General features: G+C 30.3%; 1 long non-coding RNA gene and 1 pseudogene across 1 annotated transcript; both read left to right on the plus strand.

Annotated features, from left to right (window-relative positions):
• Positions 1–1,311: 1,311 nt before the first annotated feature.
• LOC112721741 (uncharacterized) lies at positions 1,312–14,112 on the plus strand (annotated as a pseudogene).
• Positions 11,826–13,806, plus strand: LOC112718251 (uncharacterized). The gene is made up of 4 exons (XR_003160723.2): positions 11,826–12,085; positions 12,841–12,929; positions 13,300–13,406; positions 13,531–13,806. It is a non-coding gene; the product is annotated as an uncharacterized lncRNA (long non-coding RNA).
• Positions 14,113–26,007: the final 11,895 nt, after the last annotated feature.

Genomic DNA, 26,007 nt, shown 5'->3' on the forward strand with positions numbered 1-26,007 from the left:
TGGTGCCTACAACTCCTTATTTAGTCAAAAACCTACACTTTCTAAAATGCAAGTTGGTTTTGAGATTTATTCTATTTCTACTAAGCACAACATACATGTTAATATGCTAGCAACTAATGTACACAAACAAGCTAAAAATGAAAAACTACCTACAATGGTAACTCAATTCACTTATTAAGCCAAATTAAAAGAGTATGGAAAGAGTTTACCATGGTGGGGTGTCTCCCACCTAGCACTTTTAGTTAAAGTCCTTAAGTTGGACATTTGGTGAGGTCCTTGCTAGGGTGGCTTATGCTTAAACTCTTCTTCGAATCCCCACCAGTGCTTGCACTTCCAATAACCTCCGGGATCCCAATTTAAACGTACAAGGCCTTCAAGGGGGCCTAAGCAAGTAACAAGGCCCCTAAGTTGATAGTGGTCTATGTATGTTCCGGGGTCCCATACTTTATTTGTTAACTCCTTTTCTTCTTGATCTTCATGCTTCCAATAGGGTAACAAACTTATTGAATTCTCCTTGTAACTCATACTCATCATCCTAGTCCCATTGAATTTGACTTCACTCCACCTTTGAGACTCAAAGTTTGATATTCTTTCCTTTATGCACCTTGATTCAAATTGTCCACCGACATCTAATCCATTCTTACTCTCTAGCCCACAAAGAGCTCTAAGTTGGCCGTCCGTTTCTAACAATGCATATTGATATGGGCCAAGAAAATTAAAGGATGAGATGATTACCCACTCAATTTGTGATTGGGACGGCGACTTAGCAAGGAAGGTATCAAATGGTCTTGACATTGTAGGTTCCACTTCCTTTGGCTCCTCCATGATGATTTCCATCTTTGGATAACTTTCTTTAAATTCTTCTTGTTTGCTAACTTCCTTCAAACCTTTATCATTGATCAAGTCATGTGTTGGAGGTTGCGCACCCTCCTCAACATAGATTTCATATTCGATGGAGGAAGCTTCAACAAGATCACCATTGTCACTTGATGTAGAGTTATTTTCGTTGATGGAACTTCCTTCTTGTTCAACCTCCTCTAGGTCTTCCTCCACTTCTTGAGACTCTAAAGTCTCTCTCATACCTCCCTCTTTGATTGCTTTCTCACAATCATCCGTGAACTCATTTCGCTTGTGATATGAATCCCAAGAATCTATCTTTTGACGGATGGTTGCTTGAAGTCGATCCATTTCTTCCTTGAAACGATCCCTTAATTCTTGTTCCGCTTTACTAACATAAGTAGGATCGTATTGCTCTTGGATTAATGGACATTGATATTCTTCCATGGAGGTTTGTGGCGGAGAGGGGAATTCATGATATGGTTGGAAAAAGGATTCATCAAAGCTTTGAGGTGGGAAGTTGTTTTAGTTATTGGTAGATGGTGGAATTATACGGGACGTAAATTCTTGGAGGGTAGAGGTGAAACTAGTGAAGGCGGTTTGGAGTTCTTCTTGCTCTTGAAGAATGATATCAAGTGTATCATTCATGGGGATTTGAGTTGGAAGGTAAAGATGTTGGAGTAGAGGTGATTCAAGGGTTGCTTGTTCATAATCGTCGCAAGGGTATGCGTAGGGGGAATATAGATTTGGATCATATGTAGGCAATTGGTGGAAGTAAGATGTGGGTTGAGAATAAGGTGCATAGAATGGTGGTGGTTGAAAGGTATAACCATGATAAGAATCATCATGTTCATAGGAATGATATGCATTATAGGAAGGATTACTATCATAGTAACTTGAAGGGGAAGGTTGCCATGGTGATTGCTCATATGGATATGGCTCCCTTCCTGAGAATTCGTCTATCCCATAATGTGAGCCATCATTCAAGTTTTCATCGCCTACAAAGTAGTCATAGTCATATCCAAAACCACAAGGACGAGAATTCATAGTGGCAAATAGAAACAAAACCAATAGAGATCTTAAAACTAACAAAAACTAACAAACAAACAAAAGACAAACATATTCACAATATTCACATATTTACATTAACCAAAAACATGGCACTCATGCGCATTCCCCGGCAACGGCGCCATTTTGACGAATGAATTTTTGCCGGTATAGAAATTATCAAGTAATCAATCGTAGTATAGTCTAAACCGACGCAAAATCCATCATCAAACAAATCTACAATCTATAACCGAGAGTATTAGTCCCGAGTCGTTCTTCCCTATGAATGCTACAAGGGTGCATGCTATTGGTTAAGTGGTCTTTTGGGGTCTAAGGAATGTGGCCTAGAAGTGTTAATAAAAAGGGAACAACAATCAATCAATAGTAAAAACCTTGGCCAAGGTTGAACATTGGAAGTTCCATCACTATAATTTCCTTCAATTGTGATAACAAAGGAGTGTTGCTTCACTTAGTCAACCCCTAATTATAGAGGAAAGTCAAGTAAAAGTAACTAACTTGAGTCACAAGTCCTAGTCTTACCCTAGGGAAGTCTAGCTTTAGTGCACTCCAAGTCAATTAGCAATTCTCAATTCTTAATCAACAATTGTCATCCATTATTCAAGTGTCTCCAATGACTCAACCACTAGGCCAAGTGAGGGGATACTACTCCATATCTAAAGTTGGCATTTTCTCAAACACTTGGGGAGCGAGAATGAAAGACATAGCAAAATGGAGAGAAAAGAATTAGGATCAAAGCAATTCAATACAAGAGATTAACAACAATCAACAATGAACAACAATGAAAAATGAAATCTTCAATGAATCAATAAAATCCAATAACAACAAAGTTGAATCTAAGACTTATGAGAATTGAACAATTACAAACACTAATGAGATTAGAGAAGAGGATCTACAACATGAACAAAGTAAATTGAGTGTTGTAATAGATCTCACCAAGGAATGGTTGAGAATTGAGAAAATGAAGATGAATCCTAGAGAGAAGTTGGAGTTTCTCTCTCTACAAATGTAACTAACTAAAATATCTACCTAAGGATCTAAAATTAGTCTATGGATGTGAATGTGTGTCAATCCCCTTCAATCCTTGGCTCTTATATGCATTTTGGCGCCAAAGTTGGTTGCTGAAACCTTCCAAAATCGCCAGGCACGTGTTGCAATAAAAGAATCACGTGCGGACCACGACGCGTGCGCGCACGGTACGCGTGCGCGTCCCTGGCTAATTCTGCGATGTGCGCGCGAGCGCCTTGTGCGCGTACGCGTGCTTGGCCGAGATCAACTCTTTGACTTTTTGTGCTTCTCTCCACTTGCATGCTTCCTTCCTTGCTTCCTTTGATTCATGCCTAGCCTATTTCAATCCTGGAATTACTAGCAAACACATCAAGGCATCTTATGGAATCAAAGAGGAACTAGAATTCATTAAAATAGGGCTTAAAAAGCATGTTTTTACACTTAAACACAAATATGGGAGAGATAACAAAACCATGCTAATTCATAGGCTAAATGTGACAAAAGGTTATCAAAACACTCTAAACTTAATACAAGACAAACCGTCAAATTGGGGTTTGTCATTCTCCCATTCTCATTATTTCACTTTAAAACTGGCCCAATTTCTTAATTTAGGATTTTATTTTTCAATTATTTCTGAGTTGAAAAAAAATACTAGCATTTTTATCCACCGCAAAGGCACTCTACTCCTTAGCATTACGCAGAAGTGGAGTCGCTCAATTGATTAGAAGAAGAAGGAGAAACAAATTCGATAGCTATTGGTGCCTTACCTCTATCACTGGTGATGCCTCCAATAAGATTCAGTCCCTTGTATACTGCGTTATTGGTTCCCCACTTACCGGAGCATTGAGTAATAGCAATGCTGCTATCCAAATGAGGCACTTTCTTGGATGTGGAGAAGATGAAAAAGATGTTTTCTCCAAAATTTATGAGGAGAAGCGCATTTTGGAGTAACACTTCTCTTCCTCCCCAATCCCTAATCTCTATGTCAAATTTAAACAATTTGATTATTTTAGTGCGTATTTAATTGGAACTTGATACGGTTGATAGAGAATACACTTTGTATCTGTGAGCTAATACGCTTTCTGATTATCAGGTACTCGCTAGAGCAATTATTTGATATTGTTGTTATTGACGTCTACCATGGGTTTGTCCCCTGGTGTCAAAGGTTATGAACTATTCAGATGGATCATTTGATGCTTAGTTAGAGATTGAATTTGAATTTCTTGTTGAAAGTTATGTTCTCATGTTAAATTGGAGAGACCAAAGCATATAAAGGTAGTTCATTTTCTCTACTCAAGATAATTATGGTTACTTTCTCTTTTATTCTACCATTTAAATCTGTTGGATTCTGATTTTATAAAAAAAGTTAGCAGTATGTTGTTCATACCAACGCAATGGAGTCGCTTTGCCAATATATATGTCATTGCTATACATGTAACACCCTAACACAGAGAGCTTTATGCCTAGGTCGTAAATTAATGGTAGTGAGGCGCTACGACCTCTAAAAATAAAAGGTTAACCAAAACCAAGACCAGACAATTTCGTCACTCTAAAAAAAGTGATAAGATAAAAGGCTTATACAGAAAAACCAAGAGACATATGTATATCAATATAGAGTTCAAAAAATAGAGATACATAATCAAGCTCTAGACTCGACCTACGAAACAAAGGCCAGCCAGAGTATATATATCAATCCTAAGTCTCCAAAGTCAACCTCTAAGAGGGACAAAACATGTTTTATACAAAAGCGGAAAAGGTACACATATATAACTAAGTACTTAATATAAAAAGCCCAAAATGTAAATCTTTGTTTCCAAAGAGTCTCCAGCACACTCAGCAAGGTGCCTCATGTCCTGCATCTGAAAAACAACATGTATGATAAGATATAAAGCTCTGTGAAGCCGAAGGCAATCCTAGACTTATACAACCTAGATCAAAGCCTAGAGTTCTCACTAAGCCAGAACTATGGTAATTCTATCTAGGGGTTCTATTCTATCTCTTCAATTCCAATTCTCTACAAACCTACCAATCACCAGGTGGAAAAACCCTCAGTGTCACCTCTGCCAGCATGAGGGATCTCTCGATTGTTCAAACACATACAAAGTATACAAGTAATACACAACTAAGAAAATAGATACAACATTTAAGTCATTTAGCATACAGGCATAGATAAATAGTTAGGCAAGCCAAAACACAATATGCATACTCAAATAAATCATACAATGCACATGATGCATGTCTGACCAATGGCTAATAAGTCTCATCTGTCGGTTATCCAGCCAAACCCGACATGTCCGATAGCGAACCATGGACAGTCCCTACATCACACATTTCCAAGAGTCTACGCATATATTTATATTCATTCTTTAACCATCTCATTGGAGGAGATCTTTCCAGAAAGGTATAAGTGTCCCGCAACACTTATGACACATGGTTAAAGGAATGAGATGCAGATAAATTATAATTACCATCATGGAGCAAGTGGGATGAACTGCAACCCTTGCTACTACCCAGGAAGCTCAAGTCATCATAACCCGAAGCAAGTAGGGTGAACCACTCCCTTGCATCTACCTGAGGAGCCTCAACAACCAACATGGAGCAAGTGAGGTAACACCACAACCCTTGCGTCTACCTAGGAGGTACGTTCTTATATGTCTAGGAGGAATAAAGGAGGAGATCTTAACCTTCTACCATCTCACTGGAGGCAATTTTACAATACCAGGAGGAACAAAGAAGGGTATCCTCACCTTCCACCATCTCCCTGGGGTCGCACTTTCGAGAAAGAGTGCTCAGATGAAACAATTATGCTCAATATCAGTTTCATAGTAAAAGTATATTTATGCAAACTTATCTTCTCTACACTCCAATATGTTCTCTTTGATCCATTCAGTCCACTCTACAAACAGTCTAGTTAAATACACTACAATTCTCTACAATCCTAGGTCACTGGCTCTAAATTTATAACAAAAAATTACCCCTTTATTTCATTCAGTACTCTTTCGTTCGTCCCAAAATCTAAACACTAGCTATCGTACCTTAGATAGGTGTTACAGAGGTTTGAAAAGTTAGAGGAATGGTTAAAAACTCAAAATTACAAATTTTTCAAAGTAGGGTGGTCATGCATATGCATGCCACACCTCGCATACGCATGACTTGAAAATTGGCCAAGTCGTGTACGCAACCACCTCATGCGTACGCGAGTGTGTTGGATAGAAGAGAGTCCTCGCGTACACATGCATGTTTTCGCGTACACATGCTGTTAAAATGCCCAAGTCGCATGCAAAATAGCGCTACGTACACTAAAGTGCTTGGCAAAGCCCAAAACTGGCATCGCATGGAACATTTCGCGTACGCATACCTTAGGTTTTTCAGAAAAGCTGTTAAGTTTGTAGAACAGTAGAAATCAATTTTTTACACTAAACTTCAAACGCGCATAACTTTTTTGTTAAAAATTATTTTTAATTTGTTCTTCGAATGTTATAAACTTCACGGATCCAATTTTCATTCAAAATAAGTTTCACAATATTTGAGGGACCGGAAGCCAAGTTATGACCCTCCGAATTTGGTTAAAAATCAATTTTTACCAAAACTTTTCAAATCCTCTAGTTTTCAAAACTCTTAAACCAAAACCAAACTAAACATACCCAAACCAATATCAACATAGCCAAACCAATACCAACACCTCAATAACTCAATTGATTCAAATATTTACACTCACAATCTACCAATTTCTTTAATTCCTATCAATCATCATCAACATCGACATTTTTTATTTATTCCACAACATCACAACCATTCCAATGCCTAACGCCCTTCAAATTCACTCAGTCCAACAACTTCACCAATCATTCATTTCACAACATATCAACATACATTCTCAATTTTTAATCAATCAACAATTCAACCTATCTTACGGATAACTAGTCTAAGTCTCACACAGCATTACAAATTAGCTAAAGAAAACCAAAACCATACCTTGACTGAATTTCTCCAAACTCAAAACACTACAATTCAAGCTTTCAAGACTCCAAATCAAACCCAAGAAGCTCCAGCCACCAAAGCCTATTCCAAGTGCTCCAATTCACCAATTTAACTTCAATCAGCATAAAATTCAACCTAATTCCATACAATACCATCATATCAATGCTAAGATTTTCTAATTCATCAATTCACAAAGATTTAGTGATTTCTTACTTTACCCACTGATGATTAGAGCAAAACTCAATTATTAATCAATACTAGAGGACACCTAAACCATCAAAAACACAATTTCCTCAATACTGATAAACTAAAAACGAAAATCAGAGTGAAGGGAAGAATTGGCTACGAAAAACAAAGTTTCTTACCACTTATTTTTAAAAGAGAAACGAAGAGCTCGACGAGACGAATGCGTGGCAACAAACAGCTCATCAATTGGAGCTCCAAATTGAAAGTTATGGATTAAAGATGATGATAAATAGTGCTTTGGTTAGGTTTTGTCTTCCTTCATTTCAACGTGGAGCTCAAAATGAAAAGGGTTTTGTGGCTGAGAATCCTAACTTTGAGTTTATATATGTTGGGCCTTGCCTTATTCAATCGGTTTAGTCCGTTGATTCGATTTTGAGTCAAAATCTTTAAAATTAGTATTTTAATTCCTATTTTAAATATTTTTTATATTTCTAAATTATAAAATTTAATTTTTTAATTTCTTTTACTCATATTTAATTTATTAGATAATTATTTATTAATTTATCAGATTTTACAATACAACTCTATATAATATATTACATCATCGACCATTGATATCACTCTAGTGTGAAAATTGCTAAAATAGAGTTAAAAGGGTATCATGTTATATCTCAAAACTAGAGGTGGTGAAAATGCATGTGTTATTTGGGTTTTCGGCGATTGTTCCCATTTCTATGGGAGGGTCCTGGCCAAGTGACCACCAGCAAGAATAGGATTGGCTGGTTCGTTGAAAAGGGCAGCACAAAATTAACTTATTTATGGCAATAGAATTTTGTTGTTTGTTTTTATTTATTGCTATTTTGTTTTGAATTTTTAGACAACCGTTTTACAGAGTATCCTATTTGATCATTTGATAAACATATGGGAATTCAATCCAAGCCCAGTTCCGAAGACTTGCAATCTTTATTTTTTAGTGGATTTCAAGTTTCAATCACTACTTTACAAATAAATATGATCTGTCTTAATCAACTTATTTTTATTGTCATTATGCTTTTTTGAAATTAATGTTTTGTCTTACTTTTATGTTTTTCTTTCCCTAACTTTTGAGGATTTAGGGCAAAAAACTCAAATAAGCTAAGGTGGGAAAATTTTTACACAAATTTGTCAAACCAAAATTTAGTTCATGAATCAACCAATGTACGTTTACATGTAGTTCGAACTAGCTCAATTCGAATTCCATTTACATATAATTCGAATCACTTCGATTCGAATTATACACACATACACACACTAATTTGAATTAATCTGATTTGAATTACACACAGTAATTCAAATCAGGGTGATTCGAACTACACCCACGCACGTATTTTCAAGTAATTTGAATTTGACTAATTCAAAATATTCATGGTATAATTCGAATTATGCTATTAAAACTTAATAATTTAAAAATTAAAAAATATATATTTTATTTCATACATTAAAAAAAAAGCTAACAAAATATTTAATTACGAGACTTCTTTAAAATATTAATGAGTTATCAATTCGAATTTCATACAATACTATTTTATCCATTTTTGATAGCTCAAGAATATTTTAAATAAATTTTTTAATAAATTTATTTAAATTATACTAAAAAAATATTTTATCCTATGCAAAATAATTTAAAAAAATGGCTTAAAAAATGTTATGAGTACTATAAAAATTTGTAATGTTCTAATGACTTAGGTAAATACATGCATGTACTCAAATTTTAAATAAAATACTCTACATAGTCAATAATAATTTAGAAATGAAAGAAAATATTTTTTCATACAAAATAATTAAAAAATATATTTTATTCTATACAAAATAATTTTAAAAAATGGCTTAAAAGATGTTATGAATACTATAAAAGTTTGTAATATTCTAGTAATTTAGGTAAATACATGATAAAAATATTTTTTCTTTAATTTTTAAATTATTAGTGACTATGTAGAGTATTTCTTTAATGTCCTAAGTCATTAGGACATTACAAATTTTTATAGTACTTCTAACATCTTTTAAGCTATTTTTTAAATTATTTTGCATAGAATAAAATATTTTTTTGTAGTATAATTTTAATACATTTATTAAAAAATATTCCTGAGCTATCAAGAATTGGCAGAAGAGTATTGTATAGAATTCGAATTGCTCACCGTATAATTTGAATCAAAGTGATTCAAACTTTTCCATGCATAATTCGAATCATGTAATATCTCACCATATAATTTAAATAATTTTATTAAAAAATTATCATGAATATTTTTTAATATATTTATTTAAATTATACCATAAAAAAATATTTTATTTTATGCAAAATAATTTAAAAAGTGGCTTAAAAGATGTTAGGAGTACTATAAAAATTTGTAATGTCTTAATGACTTAGGACATTAAAGAAATACTCTACGTAGTCACTAATAATTTAGAAATTAAAGAAAAACTATTTTTATCATGTATTTACCTAAATAACTAGAATATTACAAATTTTTATAGTACTCATAACATCTTTTAAGCCATTTTTTAAAAATTATTTTGTATAGAATAAAATATATTTTTTAATTGTTTTGTATGGAAAAAATATTTTCTTTCATTTCTAAATTATTATTGACTATGTAGAGTATTTTATTTAAAATTTGAGTGCATGCATGTGTTTATCTAAGTCATTAGAACATTACAAATTTTAATAGTACTCCTAACATTTTTAAGCCATTTTTTAAAAATTGTTTTGCATAGGATAAAATATTTTTTGTAGTATAATTTAAATAAATTTATTAAAAAAATTTATTAAAAAATATTCATGAGCTATTAAAAATGGACAAAAGAGTATTGTATGAAATTCGAATTGATAGCTCATTAATATTTTAAAGAAGTCTTGTAATTAAATATTTTGTTAGCTTTTTTTAATGTATGAAATAAAATATATATTTTTTAATTTTTAAATTATAAATTTTTTTAATAAATTATTAATTTTTTAACAGTATAATTCGAATTATATCATGAATAATTCGAATCAGTCAAATTTGAATTACTTGGAAACGCGTGTGTGTGGGTGTAGTTCGAATCATCTTATTCGAATTACTGCGCGTAATTCGAATCATATTGATTCAAATTAGTGTGTGTGCGTGTGTATAATTCGAATTAAGGTGATTCGAATTATACATAAATGGAGTTCGAATTAAACTACTTTGAACTACATATAAACATGCATTGGTTGATTCATGAACCAAATTTGGTTTGACGGATTTATGTAAAATTTTTCTCACTATAACTTAATTAGGAAAATGATGATCAGAGGTTTGGCTATGGATGTAGGGAATGGTAGAACAATCCGATTCTGGGAGGATGTCTGGCTGCCTAGTGGTAGGTTACAAGATACATTTTCAAGACTCTTCTCTGTTTCAAACCTGAAAGGATCTGTTATAGGGGACTGCGGGTTTTGGGATGGATTAACGTGAATATGGAGTTTCTAATGGAGGAGAGAGTTATTTCAATGGAAATTGGAACTTTTAAACCCGCTCCATGAAGTCTTGTAGTCAATCAGCCTAACACATGAGAGAGAGGACAGGGTGATCTGGAAATTTGATAAAAGTGGTATTTTTACGACGAACTCTTTTATGCAGGTGATGCAGGCAGCAGTTCTCCCAAAGGAAATAACAAGTTATAGCTTCACTAGTGCTATTTGGAGGGGTTTTGCTCCGCCACGGGTTGAGTTATTTGCTTGGTTTGTATTGGTTGAAAAGGTAAGTACTAAGGAAAGATTGTGCAGATTAGGTGTCATTGACCAGGTGGATAATATCTGTGTTTTATGTTGTAAGGCTGTTGAGTCTGCCTTTCATCTATTTGTTAGTTATGAGCTCACTTGGCATGTATAATGTGCTTGGTTGTTCGCTTTTGGTAAGACTTGGACTGTGCCAGGCACATTAAAGCAGCACTTTGAGAGTTGGACGAATGTTTCACAACGAACGAATGAGAGGAAGCGGTGGTTGATTGGATTCTTTGCTGTCGTCTGGGCAGTTTGGCTAAAGAAAAATGATAGAGTTGTCAATAATCAAGGCTCAGGTGTGGGATATATTATTAACAGATCCTTTATGCTCTCTGACGAGTGGATTGGTGGTAAACCTTTTGGTTGTTGATGACAATGCCGCAAATAACTAGAAGATGCTCTACTTTATGGACTTAACCCAACACCTTACGGCACGAGCTGACGACAGCCATGCACCACCTGTATCCCCGTTCCCGATTGTTCGCTGACGAGTTGTACTTTAAGTTGACTTTGTTACTTATCTTTCTATTATTCCATCATATTGTATTGAGCTCTTGTTTACTTAAAAAAAAGTGATTTGGCCGAGGACTTAATTTGTTAATTCATATATGTGCGAAAGATTTATTTGCTTAGTATAATTACCAGTAACTTGGCATTACTAACCCTCTTATAACCCTGCATCCATGTTGATATGTAGCCATTCCATCACAATAAATTCCATTAATGTTAACCAAGGTTCTAAAAACCGGACCGGACCGGCCGGTTCGACCGGTTTAACCGCGAACCGGCGCTTTAAACGGTCCGGTCCTTATATGAAAACCGCTGGGAGAATAACCGGCGAACCGGTCAAAAACCGGCCGGTTGGACCGAACCGGTGACCGGCCGGTTACGCTAAAACGGCGTCGTTTAACGTTTTAGAAAAAATAAAAAAATACACCCGACCCGACCCACCCGTGGAGCACCCCCCCTTTCTTCCCCCGAGCCCCGACCCCATTCATTCATCAATCATCATCTGAATCATCAATGGAGGAGAACCCTAGCCGCGCTGCCTGAACCATAGCCCCTTGTCGCCACCCTTCGCGCCCATGGTGTCGCCATCCTTCGCGCCCGTGGTGTCGCCATCCTCAGCTCCATCGTCTTCATCTTCTCAAGTCTCAACACCAGCACGCAGTAGCCTCTCATCGGCGGTCCTCAACAGTCAACACCGGTAGCCTCCATCGACCCCAGGTGAGTGACTCGTCCTCTGCTCATTTCTCTTTGTCCTTCGCCTCTGCTCATGTTCTTCCATGGATGTGAACTGTTCAATTTCTGTGCACTTAGACCTCGGCTTAATTTTCTGTGAACTGAATTGAACTTAGACCTCTGCTCATGTTCTGTTTCTCTTTGTCCTCAATGTGAACTGAACTTAGACCTAGGCTTAATTTTCTGTGAACTTCATTTGTGAATTTCAGTGCTCATCTATTTTTGTTTGGCTGTTTGTTGGTTAGCAATTAGCATAAGAAATATGAATATGATCAATTTCTGTTTGGCTGTTTGTTGGTTAGCAATTAGCATCAGAAATTAATAATCTGAAATGTAAGTGGCTGTGTTTGGTCCTCTGCTCAATTTCTCCTCTATTTTTGCTTTCATGTTGCTTGTATGTAATGTACACAAAAAGGAAAAGTACTATAATGAAAATGGGCTAGGAAGAGTTGAAAGGATTTCTAAACCTTCCTTTCTGTATTTGCAGTGTGCTAAGTTGCTAATTACACACACTCCCCTTCTCTCAATGCTTTCATTTACTAAGCAAAATCTAAGCAAACCTTTCATGTAAAATGTTTATATATTGAAAATGCAAAATACTGGATATACGATACCTTCATTTTGTGAAGACAAATAAATGTATTATAAGTTTATAACTAGTGATATCCTTTTTAACAATCCTAATTTTGTTCCTTGATTTCTTGTGGGTCCTGTGCTGAACTGCTGACTGCCCTGACCAGCACTTCGAGCTGCTGTGCAGGCATATCGGCGTGAAGTGGAGTCACAATTTTACCGGTCATCTAAAAGACGAAGAGAGAGATTTGATTAGGTGTGTTTTTCCATTCTGAACTATGTTTCTGTCTCTGTAGTTGAGAAAATGGGATGAAAGGAGATTAGGATCTTACCTCATTTTTAGGTATATGTATATGCTGCTTTGACATTTTCCTTATCTTACCTCAATTTCTGTTTGCTGCTGAGCATAAGAAATAAAAAATCTGAATGTTAAGCTGGCCGGTCTTCTAATTTTCTGTCAATTTTATTTGTGAACTGTTCAATGTAAGTGGCTGTGTTTGGTCCTCTGCTCAATTTCTGCTCTATTTTGCAGCTTAATTCCTCTTTGTTGCACAATTTCTATTTGTTGGTCAATTTGTGTTTGGTCAAAATCTGAATGTTAAGCTGGCTGGTCTTCTATTTTGCAGCTTAACTTCATTTGTGAACTGTTCAATTTCTGTGAACTTGCTTTGTGAACTTGCTCAGTGAACTGTTCAATTTCTGGAACTTCATCTGTGAACTGTTCAATTTCTGGGTATGTTCATTATGTTGTGTTGTCTTGTGTTGTTTAATTTCATACATGTTTTACTAATTTCAATTATCCAAGTGGCGGTGGTAGTAGTGGTCTTTATGCTGCATCTCTTTCTTCTGCTGATCAGGGTGGGAATGAAGGTGAAGATCATCCCACCGAAGCAGATTTGCAACAAGTTCTTGTAGATTTTGGTAATTGATAAACCATGATGTTGGGATTTAACATTTAGATATGCTTTTATTACTATTTAACTTTTGAGTTTAGATTTTGATAAGATCATATGTATTTGGTTGATGATATTTTATGTAGTGTTTTAATTTCGAAGATATTTTAAGATTTGTATCAGACTATAATTATATTTTAGGATGTGTATTTATAATTTATTTATTATTTTACTCTAAAACGGTTTTTCCAGTTAGACCACCAGTTGAACCGGTTAGACCAATAAACCAATAAACCAGTAACTAGAGCGGTTTGATGACCGGTCCGGTTTTCTGAACCTTGATGTTAACATTATAAAATCAGTGTTAACATTATTACGTATTTTTCTGGTGATGACTAATTAATATTTTTTTTTGTTAGTCAAGTTGCATCTATGTTCTTCAAAAAGGTAGCCTCTAAGATGATTGGTTCATTTGCTGAACGATGTTATTTGATATATGGACTAGAAATGCGGGTCCATAAAAGGTCATATGAAGAAGGGGCATAATTTAATTAATTAAGATCAGGACTAAGATCAATTTACTGGTTCAACATTAATTAAGAAAGATTTTGATTATATGCCGCCCAATGCTAAATGAATATGATTGATCATTTCTCTTTCTAATATCCACTAATATTTGTAATTTGTGTAAATAAATTTTACAATACACTTTATATAATCTTAAAAGTGAGCTGAATTTAACATAATTTTTTTTCCTGAAATAAAAGTGACCCGAGTGAAAAAAAAAAAAAAGCTATGGCATATCCCTTCTTGGTTTATATAAAATGGATATATATTTTTTCTTTCCAATGCAATACACACAACTGTAGACATGAAGGCCTGTATTATTATTTAAATCTATATGCAATGAAAAGTTTCGGTCAAATATATACAAACGAGACGCATAGAGTTAACAAGAAAAAAATATATTTATTGAAATCCTATGAAGAGTCTTTAAGAAATTGAGTTTCACTTTTCCAAGCGTACATGATTTTCAGTTTTTCACTTTCCCAAGCATACATGGTTTGTGATCAAAATGCGTTCACTTATTCTCTGCAATTGGGTTGATTTGTAGCCACATTTGTAAGTTGAGTTTCATTCAAACAGTTTCTTTTTCAATATATCATTTTAGAGGAATACTTTTAATTTAAGTTAATTAATTAATAATTTTTCAGCAAGCCAGCACTTGAATAGACAACTTTCAATTTTAAAAATAAAAAATTCCTGAAAATGGATTCTTGCATTTAGTTTCCAACAATTTATGGGGGGTATAATCACGTTGTCTATTTTATATCTTTGATTTGACTTCTATCAATTGTTATTTAGGGTATCGTTTAGCATTTTTCTTTCGGTGAACATTTATCAACTGATAACTAAAATGATAGATATTGTCCAATGTAAATAACATATGTTATGTTGTGAGATGAATCTTATATCGTCCTATATATAAGGTCTAACATAAAAATCATAATGGTCTTGGTTTCCTTTCTTCTTAGTACTAAATTGATATTTATTATTGTTTTGAAAGCTAATTTGGATTCATTCTGGTAGATTCTTCAAAAAAAAAAAAAAACTTTATTTTGGGTAGATAATGCATCACATCATTTTATCATGTAACATGTGATTATTATTGGTTTTGCTTTATTTATCAGTTGGCTTTTTTGGCAAGGCAAGGATCCTTCCCTATTAACAATTGCTTTCATGGATCCTCATGAAAGTTTTGTTGGTTTGATTCATTGGAAGTTCAAGTCCTTATTGGGGCTTACTTATTTCTTTTTCAATTTCTATTTGATATTATTATTACAAATGGATAAAAATAAGAAAATGACAAATTAAACATCTCTCGATTTATTTATTTTGTTTCGCGTACAATGAAAATTTAGGATTCAAGAATTTTTAATCTCTTAGCATTTGTTTGTTTTATATTTTTATTTTTGATGCTTCGTAAAAGAAATATTTTTTCATTTTATTATTTTTTATAAAATTTTTAAAAATAATAAAACTAAAATAAAAAAAGAAAATAAGAAACACCCCCAAAAAATACCTTTTTATTCATGTTATGTGTACAAAATACAAAAATAATTAAACAATGCATTTATTTATATACAAATATATATAATGATTGATTTAGTGATTAAATTTTGATATGAATATAGCATTTTTGTTTTTTATTTTTATTTTTTTAATTTATAAACCTGTATACAACGTACTATATAAACGAGTATAATTTTATTGTAATGCTAGAAAGAGAATAACTCAAAATTATTTTGTTTAAATTAACATTCATAATGTTATGTAGTAACATTCATATATAATTACACATTTATTATATCTAATATTATTTAATTATTTCAATGATAATTAAGAAATACAAAATAATATTTGGATTGCTTTTTAGCTGATTATTTCTTGTCTCTCAAGTATTTTTATTAATTTTAATATATCAATAATGTAAAAATATTAATATAATTGTCTAATTACATTTATTTATTTTGAAAACGTTTTATGTAATAGATCTAAAAATTAGTTAGTTTTGATTATGTGAGATTAAATATTTGTATAAAACTATTTTACACTGCCAATAAATTTATTCTATTATATAAAAATTGGATGTCTGCACTTAATGATAAAGCTGACGTGACATGCTTCTGAGAGTATTTCTTGATTTATTTATTTTAACTCATTAAATTTAAATTATTACGATAAACTAACTATATCAACTAATTGATTTGATTAGATATTTAAATATCATATAATTTATTATAATTTATATCAATTTAATTTGGTAGTATTTTTTAATTTATTTATTTTAATATTCTGTTAGTATTTTTTAATTTATTTCTTTTAATTTATTAAACTAAATTTATTGTGTGTACTAATTAATTAATTTGATTAATTTATTAGTCATTAAACTAATAAATCTATGAATAAAATAGATAACTGAGATATTTTCAACTAATAATTAAATCAAATCAAATCAAATCAAATCATATATATTGAGCTAAATTCAAATAATGTGAATTAAGGATTAAATTAAAATAAGATCATTTCTTACTTATTCAAGTTGAGTGCAATAAATACAAATTAATTTTGTTAGATAATCATAGTTGTCTGGTCTACTATATATAGATGGCCACACAAAATTATAAGAATCGTGATTTTTATCGCTCTTGCTATTTTAACTCTTTTTGTCTTCTTTTTTTTTCTTTATGTAATGAGAAAGTATAGAGGAGTATTTTATTAATTGATTGTTTGATGAATATATCTCAATTTAAGCCTTCTACTACTATGGATAGAAGTTGATCTATAAAAATTCAAAGTGGCTGATGTATTTTTTTATGGTACTAAATAGAATAATATTTGTTAAAATAAATATTCCCATTGTAATGAATCTTTTTTCAATTGCTATATTTTTATTTTAGTTGTAAGACTTCGAATTTTTAAAAATTAAGTAATTAGTTATTTATAAAATATTATATTATATTAAAAATTTATTTTTAAGAAAATTATTTTTAACAAAAATAATTAAATAAAATTTTATGATTATTGAAGTTTAATTTAATTATAACTTATTCTATTAGTTTGAACTATTATTAAAAACTATTTTGATAGGCAAAATTAAGTTAATCTTTTATAGTTATTATTATTATTATTATTATTATTGTGCTTCCTTTGGCCGAAGCCTTAAGAAAACCAAAGGAAAGATAAGGAAAGCTAAATTTAGCTATTATATATATAAACATGACACATGTATCTTAATAATCATATAATTTCATTATCCTTTTCTTTCTTCCACCGATGCTATAAGAAAAGAAATAAGAAGTGTGGTTCATAAGCATATATATATATATATATATATATATATATATATATATATATATATATATATATATGTCATATATATATATATAAAAGTATGACACATGACACATGTATCTTAATAATTATATAATTTTATTACCCTTTTCTTTCATCCACCGATGCCATAAGAAAAGAAATAAGAAGTGTAGTTCATAAGTATATATGTATATATATATATATATATATATATATATATATATATATATATATATATATATATATATATATATATATATATATAAAAGTATGACACATGTCCTTTCATTTCAATAAACTAATGTCACTTAATCAAGAATTCATATTCACTCCTCTTCATTTGTCACTGAAATTGAAAGGAAAGAAAGGAACCGAGAGTGAGGAAGAGAGAACCTCCATGACCATAAGGTTTTCGACTTCGATTTCTTGAGATCCGTAACTCCAATAAAAAATTTAATCCGATAAAAGTGTTCGTATCCTCCTCTTCTATGTATTGGCGTCACTTTTGATCGGTAGAAGTTGACGGTGACGTAACTCCTCTTCCCCTTGAATTCGGTCAACTGGAGTTCTAGGAGGCACAGATGATTTCTGAAGTTTTCCTCTTCAGCAGCTCAGTCAAAAAATTTCTCCGGAGCTTTCGTTGATTTTGATTTCATACGGAGGTAGGGGGTTTTATTTTAAAATTACAAGTTTTTAATTTAAGAATGCCAAAAAACTTATTGAGTAATTGCAAATAATTTACACGTGTTTTGTGTGTTTAATTGATGAGAATTGATTGTAGTTGTGAGTGTTGGTCAATTTGGTGTTACTTGTTAAATTGAAATGTGATTTGAGTTTATGAATTGGATTTGAATTGAGACTGTGTTCGATGCTGAAATTTATAGTTATGAAAGTGGATGGTAACTGATTTTGGTATTAGCATGATGATGAATAGGTGCTGATGAAGGGCTGGTAAAAATACGGAAGAATGTGATTTTGGTTAGTATTAAATGTTAAACGAGTATGGTCGGAGGGATTTGTAAAGTCTAAATGAAGAAATGAATTTCCTTTAGTTTTAAAAGCAAATTTAATTTAAGAATATTACTTGTTTTCTATTTATTACGAAAAGAGTTTTGTTTTCAAACCGATTTATTAAGAAAAGTATGATGTTTCAAACTCAATCTTTTGAGAAGGGATTTTGCTTTAAGTTATGTTTTAAGTTTGATTTGATAAAAAAGAAAAGAAGAGGAAGAACGAAAAGTAAAGGAAAGAAAGAAAATTAAAGGAATCTCTGCCACAGGAGAGCAGAGAACAAAGGTTAAAGAAATGTATGAATTAATGAAATGACTGCCACAGGAGAGCAGATGTGACATTGTTTGGGCCTTAGTGCCAAATGTAAAGTGGGGACGCCCACACACTGAGAACTGTTTTCCAGATGTACGCTTATTGATTTGGAAAGTCACACTATATGCGGCCTAGCCGTACGACTTATAAGCACATTGTATGCATCTGGAAAGCCATATCTGGGACTTGTGCCCGGATAATGTCGGGAGCGGGTAGGCAACCGACACATGAGCTCATGGCTTGCATTAGGGATAGACATGCATCATGTTGTTTGCACATTTACATTTGATTGCGCTTGCTTATCCTATTTCTTTGTGATTGTGCTGTTTGCCTTGTTGTGACTTGTTTGTATGATGGTTTGAATCCCTTACTTGTGCTGTTAGTTCACGGATATATTGAGGTGAGATGTTATGGTTGAAAAGTGATTATGTGACTGAGAGATGGTTGGTATGGCTAATTTTGTGATTAAGATCTGTTTTGAGTTTAGGAATTTAAAGAAAAGTAATTATTTATCTAAGGTAGAAATAAAAGTATTTCCAAATGTTTAACATAATAGTTTTACTAAGTAAGTTAATTATTTGCATTTTATTTCATTACTCTTACGGCATTCTCAATCCCTACTGAGAACGCGTGGTTTGTTCTCACCCCAAAATCTTCCACCCTTTCAGTGACACAGGTTCGAAGACTCAGTTTGAAGCTGCGGGCGGTTATTAGTCTTATTTGAGTTAAGTTTATGTGTTGAGTAGCTTTCCTAGAATTCCCTCGCCTTTGTTAGTTAAGATTTTATTTTATACAGAGGAATAGGAGTTGTATCTGAGTTTCACTTGAATTCTTTTGTATGATATTTATTATTATTAACAACTATGTGACTAGTATTGCTTGGAGATCTTTATATATGATTTTAATTAATAGAAACAAAATTTTTCGCCTTTTCTCAAAAACTGAAACGTGAAATCGAACTAAAGGCTCAGTATTAAATAGTAAATACGGAAAACAGGTCAGTAATGCCTCGCTTTTGGTACGATCATGACGTGCCAAAAGTTAGGGTATTACATTATGGTATCAGAGCAGTTCGTTCCCGTTAGAGCCTTGGGAATGGACTGACTATGCTTTACTGCATACTCTGAAAGTCTGTCATGTAGTAGGACTTGTCCCACTGACAAGAGTTTGAGTTTCAAATGCATAATTGTCTATTGATTAATGCTGTTAGTCGACCGTTGCATCTCTCATGGTATTAGGTCTGGCCAACTTAATACTAATGATTCATGTATATGGAAACACTAATGGATTATCATAGACGAGATAGAAGTAATAGGTAACGTGAATCGTGAGTTTTGGGAACATTAGGAGTTAATTTCTTGATTCTAATCGATTACGTATCTATTCTTTCATGGTTTGCCGAGAGTTTCTTATTCGAGATTTCTTTCTTGAAAAGTTAACTAATTATTTTTCAACCTTGTTCCTTATTCATATGCTTTCTCATTTGATCCTAATTGCATATGTCTTCTTCAATTTCGAAGTATAAATCTTGAAGTAAATATATGTGATTATAATTAATGATCATAATTAAAAGTCTTTATTTTATTTCAATTTATTCAGGAATTTTATTTCTTTATTAATTAGTTTTTTTGTATATTTAATTGTCATTAATTTACATAAATTAAAATGTATAACTTAAAAAAATAGAAATGTGTCTAAAAAATAAAAATATATATTTTTTGTTAGTAAAAAATTTATGTCGCTTAGGCTTTTTTTTGGCATTATATCTTACATTTTTATTATAATTGAAAGTTAGAGGTAAATTATTAAATATAAATTAGTAAAAAAAATATAATACTTAATGAATTGTCATAATCACATTTAAAGATATTTAAGTTATTTTCATATAATAAAAATGATATGCTTCAAAAAATATTTGGATATAATTTACTAACAAATATATGAGATACTTATCATAATTTTTATTTTTAATAAAAATATTGTTATATTAAAATAATGTAATTTAAAGATGTATAAATGAGATTTTTATTAAAAAAAATTTATAAGATAGCAAATACAATTTTATTTTAATTTTATCTTTAATATTTAGTTTTAATTTTACCTTTAGAGTTTCAATATGTTTCAATTATACTATTAGAGTAAAAAATATTAATTATAACTAATTAACTATATTATTTGATTTGACCAAAATTAAATAAATATTAAATTATTTAATAAATAATAAATAAAAAATAAAATAAATAAATTTAATTTAAATTATTCTCTTATTATTTTTTATATTTGGGAATTAGAAGGTGCTTTTATGTATTTCGATTAATAGTTCTTAAAGGAGATACTATTTTATTTACTAATATTTTACATTTTTTATAATATTTTTATAAAACTTGATTAATAGGTTTTTTTTACAATATATTTTTTTAATTTTTTAACAAAAATATATCTTAATTTTTTTCATCTTTTATATTCATTTATTATACTAATTTTTTTATAGTATATTTTTATCAACTACATGCATTATTTTTTTGTCTTTTTTTTTTAATTATTTTATTATCTTATTTTTAATTATTTTTTTACTTTCACTTTTCATATATTTATTGAATTTTACTTCATCTTAGTTTCAATTTCATAGTTAACTTTCAATTATATAAAATTTAGTAGTTTCTTTTAAAACATGCTTAAATATCTTATCTATTATATACAATTATTAGGATAAACAAACAAATATTAATTGAATATATAATTTAATTTTAATTTAAACTAAAAACTAAATGAATTGTCAAAAAAATAGCAACCAATTTGATTTTTAATTTTTTTTATAATTTATTTAAAGGTAAAAATCTTTCTATAACTACTAATATCTCCGATAACAAAATTATAAGTCCCTATAAAATAAAAAATATATATAAAATAAATAACATATATATAATTTTAAATTTATTAATCATAGACTATGAACAAATTTTTTAAAAAAAAAAATCTTATAGATCAACATGTAATTTTTTGATATTTTTTTTTCTAAAATTTTTTAGATTTATCAATATTTAAGTTGTCTATACATCACTTCTCAAAATATTATGATTTCACAAGTTATAATATGTGGGATAAATCACCTTTATAAATCATTTGCAAATTAATTTTACGTATATCCCCCAAAGTAAATAAGGCTACGTGCATGTCTCAATTTACATATCTATGTAAATCAAATTTATGGAGTTTGAATTATGTGTTTTCGTAGTAAATCAAATCTATAAGATTCGAATTACTTGGATGCTATCTATACTACTAAATCGAATGAAGGAGATTCGATTTATAATGAGTTGGATTGCTACTAAATGAGTATAAATCGAACATTATTCCTTCCATTTAGCATGGACCATATAAGTCGAAATTTATAGATTTGATTTAGTAGGGGATGGCATAATTCGAATTCTTTGAATTCAATTTATTTTTTAATTATAATGTCAAGTAATTCGAATCCTATAGATTCAATTTACTACTTATTATCCTAATTTAAATTCATTAAATTCGATTTATATAAAAATGTAAATGAAACTACTAGGTAACATTTTTGGGTTTGGGGGATTCAGGTAATTTTGGAGTAACTTTGGTTTATCAACGTAAATTAACCTAATATGTGATATTAGTTATTGTTATATATATGAAAAATGTGATTTATTTATGCATTGTTTGAATTAGAAGAATTTGTAGAAAAATAAAATACTAGAGAAAAAATGGATGAATAAATCAATTTTTCATTGTTTGGCTCAACAAAAAAATTGAATAAAAAATATAAAAGTGTGTGTGGAACTTATGTAAATTTTTTCTCTTCAAAGTTGCGAAGAAAACTGATGCAAAAGTGCTAACATGGGTAAAAATACAGAGTTACCATTTAAATTATAATTTATATACAATATATAAAAATATTAATATAATTTTACTCTATTATAATTTTTTCTCTTCTTACTTTTCCTTCCATCCAAGCGAAAAAAAAAATTTCTATTTTCTTTCCATTCATTTTTTCTTCATCTAAACAACACAAAAAATATATATATACTTTTCTTTCCTCTCATTTTCTTTCTTTTCATTTTTTTCTCTTATTTTCCATCTTATATCCTAACAATAGCTCAGTGTTTATTCATTTATCTTCTATTAATATTGTTATAACAAGGATACATGTGACTTTATAAAAATGATATAACCTAAACTTTGATTATCTGAGAATTTATTTAGTGGCTAGAATAGCACCACGTTACGAACAAATGAATGCTAGCAATAGGGATAATCACAAAAACAGCCAAAATAGATATTTGTAGGGGTTACTCGCATTTTAGGGCAAGATGGGGACTCGTGAAATTCTCATCACGTGCCACGCAAAAATGGATGGGGACTAGGGGTGGCAAACAGGCCGAAACCCGTCGTGCTGGCCCGCATAACCTGCCAAAAAGGTGGGTTGGGCTGAAAATTTGAGACCGCTAAATTTAAAAATCCTGCCTACCCTGCACTGTTTTTCATGGACTTAAGCGGGCTTCGGTGGGTCGAAAGCGGGGCAGGCTTCTCTGCTGGGCCAAGCTTCTATTTTGTCAGGGCCATTTTTTATAAATTTATTGAAATTGTTGTAAAATTATATATATTATTTAATATTTAATGGTTTATAAAAAGAAAGAGAGCTCGCCAACCCGCCGGCCTACCATTAGGCGGGGCGGGGCGGGCTTTTAGCGAGACAGGGCGGACTTTTCTGTTTGCCACCTCTAATGGAGACATGAACATAAGTATCTGCCCCATGGAACCTATTAAATGTACGCGAATATAAAATTATTAATTTATCCTAATATATATATATATATATATATATATATATATATATATATATATATATATATATAAATCCATTTTTTGAATTTAGTAACCCTAATTTCTATTCTTCCTTTTTCTTCCAGACTCATTCTCATCCTTGATCCTCTCTCTCTCTCTAACTCACTTTCTCTGCCTCTCAAGTCCGTCACTACGTCGCTCAGTATCGTCCCAAAAAATTATGTTATGTTATTATGTTGGAATATATTTTTATGTTTTCTCCTTTTGAAATGTTATTTTTCATAACAAATATATTATAAATTGTGATGAATTATATTGAATTGATTATTTTATAATTATTATATCATGTTAATTTTCTTTAAAAATTTTCAAAGAATATTCGTAGATATCCAAAAATATCTGTATTTCCTAAAGGGTAATTAAACAGGAATTTGCAATGACGGAAAAGGAACGGGGGCATTTTTTTTAAAGAGGAGTGAGGGATGGGAAGGGGGCTTCTCACGCTCCTCTGAGTACTCATTACCATATCTAACCAGTAACGAAGATCCAATCTGAGCTGATTTAATAGGGGACGTATGGACTTCATATGCATTGGACCTTTAAGGTAATGAACCTAAGTCGGATTTGGGACCTTAACAATAGATTTTAGTTTATTTTGCTTGCATTGAGATCTTACTAGGCCCAAATATATCTTAGATTAATATTTTGAGTCATTCTTATTAACACCTAGTATATGTAAAAGTTGGAGATATTTACAAGACATTTTTTAATTCAAATTAAAAAAATAATTATTTTTTTTAGTTTTAAATATTATTTTCTAATGTAACAAAAAAATAAAAATAACAATAATTACTCATATAATTAAAATAGATAATCTTAATATATACATGATATTATATATATTAAGGATTATTATATATGATATATAATTTTTTTCTTTTTTGTAATGACTATTTATACAATTTATTGAACAATTTTTTCATCTTAATATTTAATAAATTCAACATACAAAATAAGTAACTTAAGTCATCATCTAGGACAATAAATATAATAGTGCAAATACTTATTTATTTATTAGTAATAAAAAATATGTAAATAGTATAAATTGATATTTGTTTTAGTATAAAAGCAATAATAAAAGTTATTAATTAAGTTAATTGCATAATTAAAAATTTATGAAGAATTTTTTAAATTATAATAAAAAATAATATCACTATTTTTACATATTACAAAGTTTATAAAAAAAATTTTGGATAAAAAATTAATTTTCAATAGATTATACATTAATTCTATAAAAAAAATAAATAATCAATACTTTGAATATTATTATTTATGTACTAATATATAATATATATTATCGATTATTAAGTTTATAATTAATTTTTAACCCAATTTTTGGTAATTAAAATTTAAATAATTAAAATTATTAAATGATGAATATTTTGCATCTAACCAGTTTATTTTTTTATTGAAATTAAAAAAGGATGAGTTATTAATCAATTCTAAATTTAAATTTAAATTTGAATAAGAAAATAATAAAAATATTTTAAATTTTATCTCACTAACCAGAATTAATTTCAAGATAAGAAATTACTTTGTACATCATATATATTGTAGGATAGTATAGTTATTTGCTATTTTTTAATGATAAATATTATCAAATAAAATGGTGTAAGAAATTAAAAGAAAACGTATTTACAAGCTTATGAAATATTAATTTATTTTTTAATAGAATAAATTATATGTTGAATAACAAAAGTTATCGTTGTTATTGGTTTTTTTTTTAGTCTTTACACTAACTAATACTCAACGATGGTGTTTTGATACACCATGTTACCAAGAAATATTAATCAATCTAATAACTTTTGTAATGACATAAGTTTATGAATTTGAAAATTTAAAAATCATTTCATAAAATGTGAAGTTTTAACAAGTAACAATGTTGATCATATTGTTTTGATTTCAAGAATGAATACGATACCAACAAATAAAATTGTCCAAAGGAAATTTTAACAAAGACAAAAGTCCATAAGTATTGCTATTAATGAAAAATTATTCTATTTTAAAGACAAATACAATTTTTTTCTACGGATTTCCTAACTCGACAAGTCGAGAACTAATCTACCACATATTGATGCTTTATTTATTAAGAGTCTGTCGCTAACTAATGGATTGTTATACACACAAGGCTAGATTCAAACTTCAAATAATTATTTAAGCGGACAAATGAAATGACTATTCAACCAATTCAAGTTAATTAAAATAAATATTAATTATTTTTAATATTTTTAAGTTGTAAAATATTTATAATAATAATTACTATATATATTTTTTATTTAAATTTTAATAAATTTTTTTTATAATTTTATGTATTATCCGTGCGGTGGAACATACACTAGTTTATATATAAAAAAGTCTAAATAATTAAAT

This window comes from Arachis hypogaea, chromosome 2, assembly GCF_003086295.3.
Source record: "Arachis hypogaea cultivar Tifrunner chromosome 2, arahy.Tifrunner.gnm2.J5K5, whole genome shotgun sequence".
Lineage (NCBI taxonomy): Eukaryota > Viridiplantae > Streptophyta > Magnoliopsida > Fabales > Fabaceae > Arachis > Arachis hypogaea.